Here is a 5,000-nt window from a genome sequence, read left to right as displayed (position 1 = left end):
AGCTCCAGAGCCGACAGAGAGACCCCCTGCTCCAGCTCCAGAGCCGACGAGACCCTCTGCTCCAGCTCCAGAGCCGACGAGACCCCCTGCTCCAGAGCCGCCGAGACCCCCTGCTCCAGCTCCAGAGCCGACGGAGACCCCCAGCTCCAGAGTCGACGAGACCCCCTGCTCCAGAGCCGACGAGACCCCCTGCTCCAGCTCCAGAGCCGACAGAGAAACCCCCTGCTCCAGAGCCGACGAGACCCCCTGCTCCAGCTCCAGAGCCGACGAGACCCCCTGCTCCAGCTCCAGAGCCGACGAGACCCAGAGTCTTTCACTCCCTGTCCTCTTACTGTGTGATTATCAGGACCCTCTCTATATCCCTGCGCTGGTTTCATTAAAGGGAACAGCTGCACATACCGGAATGCATGATCCTAGCTGATCATGCTGGACGATCCCTGATATCATCAGAAATATTATGCACATTAAAATACTTCTGAATTTACATTCAGGTATTTTCTACACCTAGTTCTTTTGTTCATTCAAATGTTTGACCTGAATCATTCAGGAAGGATTTGTTAAAATAGGAGGCAGGTAATAGTGGATCTCTGACGGCCAACCCTAATTAGACTTCAGTTTCCTGTTATACAAGTTTAGAAACATTTTCTAATATTTAATTAAAAATACAGAGTCAATTTTAAGTAAGGTGCTGTTAACCCTTACCAAACCATTTACAACAGCAATGCAGACAGACAGGGGCAGTGCAGTGGTCTAGGTTGTGTAGTGAGGGGCAATGGCAGATCTTCAGTGGTGATGTCATCACACAGGGGCAGTGCAGTGGTCTAGGTTGTGTAGTGAGGGGCAATGGCAGATCTTCAGTGGTGATGTCATCACACAAGGGCAGTGCAGTGCTGTGTACTGTTAGCTCAGCTATGCTGCTCAGCTCACAGCGGTTCCCTGTCTCTGTCCCCAGCCAGTTTCCATGCTCGTGACTCAGTGAGGAATGCCTGCTTCTGTCTCACGGGGTCGGGTTGCAGGACACCTCGAGCTCTTCACACTGCTGTGTACCAGTGGAGTCTCCTCTGCCCTCCATGTGTTTCTAGGTCATGTGCAGAAACGGGTTTTAAGAAAACAGCTGACTGCTGTCTGCACCCCCCACCCCCCATCCCCCAAACACACACACACTGCCCTGGTTTAAAATCTCACACAACCGGCCAGGACAGTGTAACAAATCAGAGAAAATTCAGATTAGTGTAGTCATTACCCCACCAGTCTCAGATTAGTGTAGTCATTACCCCACCAGTCTCAGATTAGTGTAGTCATTACAGTCTCAGATTAGTGTAGTCATTACAGTCTCAGATTAGTGTAGTCATTACAGTCTCAGATTAGTGTAGTCATTACAGTCTCAGATTAGTGTAGTCATTACAGTCTCAGATTAGTGTAGTCATTACAGTCTCAGATTAGTGTAGTCATTACAGTCTCAGATTAGTGTAGTCATTACAGTCTCAGATTAGTGTTGTCATTACCCCACCAGTTTCAGTGTTGTCATTACCCTACCAGTTTCTTGCGTACATTTTGAAATTGTAATGTTAGTGTTTTTCTTTCAGTGTGTCCTTCTCCTCTCTCCTCTCTCCTCTCCTCTCCTCTCTCCTCTCCTCTCCTCTCCTCTCCTCTCCAGTCTACTCTCCTCTCCTCTCCTCTCCTCTCTTCTCCTCTCCTCCTCTCCTCTCCTCTCTCCTCTCTCCTCTCTCCTCTCCTCTCTCCTCTCCTCTCCTCTCCTCTCCTCACCTTTCCTCTCCACTCCTTTCCTCCAGAGTTTACCTCCAGGATTCTTGCAATGTGACCTTGGTAACTAAACAAATCTCTTCACTGGCTACCTGCCACCACGCTGCTCCTAATGATGGGCCACGCAAGCGATACGATAATCTATAGAGCTTCATAGAGGGGGAGAGGAACAAGACAGAGTGAGATGGGACAGGGAGAGAGAGGGAGAGGAGAGGATGCAAATAGAAAAGTGCGTAGAGGGGGCTAGAGGGGGAGAATGTTTAAAAGAGGAGGGAGGAGAGAGAGAGGGGAGCAGAACGAAGGAAGAAAGGAGAGCTGCTGGCTGTGTGTGAGAGAGAGAGAGAGAGAGAGAGAGAGAGAGAGAGAGAGAGAGAGAGAGAGAGAGAGAGAGAGAGAGAGAGAGAGGTGCTGAGGACAGGGAACAGCCAGCAATGCTGTGAGGCAGAGCCGCTACAACACCCAGCACAATGCCTTGCTTTCCTTCTTTTTTCTTTCTTTCCTTCTTTCTTTCTTTTTCTCTTTCTTATTTCGAGGAGGTGAGAGTTTCTGAGTTTCCTGCATTTCGTCCAGGAGATGCTCCAGCCGTCCCACTGAGCTCAGTGGAAAGGTAGGCAAAATACTTTGCAGCCAGCTCTGCTAGCATTGCTTTGAGGATCTCTTAATCATGCAATCACTGGCCCAGTCCTCCTTTGTATTTCCAGTGCTGTTTGCCTAACGACACACACAGAGTATTCACCCCAGACTCGCACTGGAAAGCAACGTGGATTTACAACTGAGATTCAGCTGAGAATACCGGATTTGGCAATCACTGTTTACCTGAATTGAATTCACAGAGCTGCTGCAATGTGTAACAAGCCCAGCAGGTGGCGAGTGTGTATGTACTTATTAGTGGACAGTGTGGCCCTAAAGTAAGTGCACAGGAAGCTGTTTTATCATTTCCAAAAAGTACCACTATTACACTGCAGCTGCTAAAAAGCCATGTTATAGAATATGCTGTAGTGTAGTATTGTATAGCAGTATAACACCAGGCTGGCTTGCTCCTGTGCTGCGTGTTGTACTGCTAGAACTGTTCAGTCAGTTTAGTTTGTTTGTAGTGTTGTAATGTGACTTTATACTGCATAACATAAGAGCATAGCGAAAGTTAAAGGTGAGCACACGCACACGCACACACACGCACACGCATGCACACACAGACACACACGCGCACAGCGAGCGCACATGCACACGCACACACACACGCGCACAGCGAGCGCACACACACACACACTCCTTCTCTTCCACTCGGACGCACGCTGGGATGAACTGCTTGTCTCAGCGCTTTTGAAGAGTGTCATAGTTATTTATCGACAGTGTGGCTCAGGAGAGGCAGGATCAGCACTTATTGATCTCCTCTCCCTCCCTCCCTCCCTTTTCATCTCCCTCTACCCTATCCTTCTCCCCCTTTCGTATGAACTTGCTCGCTGTCCCTTCCTCTCCTCTCCCCCTCCACCTTCCCCTCCCCCTTCCCTCCCTCTCTCCCTCCCTCTCTCCCTCCCTCTCCCTCCCCCTCTCTCTGTGTAAAGTTCAGAGGCAGCAGTATTTCTGTCAGTCAGTTGCTGCAGTAGTTTAACCCCCCAGCCTTGCAGTCTTTTTTTTTTTCTTCTTCCCAGCTGCAGACGTACTGCAGCACAGCACGTGACTGCCGATACCTTTCTTTGCACCAAAATCCTCTCTAAAAACCAGAGCTCCAGAGCTCCAGGGCCTCAGGGATTCAGATCATCCCACAAATACTGACACATCGCGGGCAGAGAAACCACTGAAGAGACCCGCTACCAGCACGGCGCTGAGAAACGGTCCTGGGTGAATCACAGACGAGAGGCTGTAATAATAATAATAATAATAATAATAATAATAATAATAATAATAATAATAATTAAACAGCTTTAATCCAATAGAAAAATAAATACCAGGTTGCTCTCCAGTATAACTGACAAACTGAACGATGCGACATTTTGAAATCTAACATGAAATACTGCTGGATTCCTATTATGACTCTTTGCAGTGTCTTTGATTACATGATGCTAAATGAAAGATCTCAGTTATGTTCATGTTTTTATTTTTAATTATGTCACAATCCTAAAATTCTAGGTGATGCTAAACTTTTGACCATGGCTAAATTAAAGTCAACCACTATATGGGGAAAATAACCTGTCCAGAAAGACACGCAGAATAACAGCTGCTTAGAGACAGAGGCCAGCGTTTGTTTGAAGGAACACGTATTTATTTATTTTAAAGTTTACTGCACAGGTACAGAGCGGTACAGGCATGTAGCAGAGAATACACACAGCAACATAAACCAATCCGCATGCAGCTTCAAACAGGCATCCTCCAGTATCCCAGCAGGCACTTGGGGTTCACAGGAAGATGGGGCACCCTCCCTCCTGCTTTCTCTAGACTTCACTGTGCTTTATTACACTTTACTGTGTGAAACTTTTACAAGGGGCACTCCAGGTCCAGTCCTAGGTTATACACCTTTGGTAGACTGGCTAAGTCAATCTACCCTGTCCTTTACCCACCTCTACAGTGCAGGGCAGACAGCAGGAGGCTGGCACAGCTCTGTACCCTGCAGCACACCTGGCACAGGATGGCAGCGCTGCTCAGAATGGGGGGTTCATGCAGCAGTAATTTGGATTTCGCAGGGCTGTGGTGGGGTGTTTTGGGGGTCTCTGTTTATTATAAGAGATGTCATCTCTCTTGTTGGGTGAGAGGGTCTGGCTCCACTAACTATGCAAAAGGATTTTGCAAAGTATAATGAAAATGTGTAATAGGTCTCTGTACTCAGGAGCTGTGCTGCATGTGGTGTACTGCAGTTTAGTGTAGTAAGAGTTTTTTGTAAGGCGAGGTTTGTAAAGCTCAAGTACTTAGTGTTAAGTGTGGTTTTCAGAATACCTAGAATGGGGTCAAGCCTGCTCATTTACAAAGTGTTACAAAAATATCCAGAAAAACAAAACAAACCTCAAAACATTTTCAATACAATCCCTTTAACAAATTGAACAAGATAAAATAACACCAAACAAGGCAGCAATGAAGACGAAGTGAGACGGAAACGAGCCCGCGGTGTTCATGGCGAGGCTGCAGGCTCGAACCCAAGTTCTATCTGTATATTTAAAAATAAAAATAAGTGTTCTGTAAAAAAAAAACACAACCCTTTCCTGAAGAGAACTCCACTCAACACTGCAGAGCGCTCTAGCAGTATA

At 47.1% G+C, this 5,000-nt stretch overlaps 1 protein-coding gene across 1 annotated transcript in view; it reads right to left on the bottom strand.

Moving 5' to 3' along the window:
* Positions 1–4,002: 4,002 nt before the first annotated feature.
* LOC117968703 (sodium channel subunit beta-2-like) overlaps positions 4,003–5,000 on the bottom strand; it is a 10,507-nt gene continuing 9,509 nt past the window's right edge. Inside the window, exon 4 of the mRNA XM_034916511.2 lies at positions 4,003–5,000. This exon is cut by the window's right edge and continues 2,961 nt beyond it. The gene's annotated coding sequence lies outside the window, so the exon portion shown is untranslated.

This window comes from Acipenser ruthenus, chromosome 40, assembly GCF_902713425.1.
Source record: "Acipenser ruthenus chromosome 40, fAciRut3.2 maternal haplotype, whole genome shotgun sequence".
Lineage (NCBI taxonomy): Eukaryota > Metazoa > Chordata > Actinopteri > Acipenseriformes > Acipenseridae > Acipenser > Acipenser ruthenus.
The sequence above is the reverse complement of the archived record's forward strand: the minus strand, read 5'-3'. Positions and strand labels throughout refer to the sequence as shown.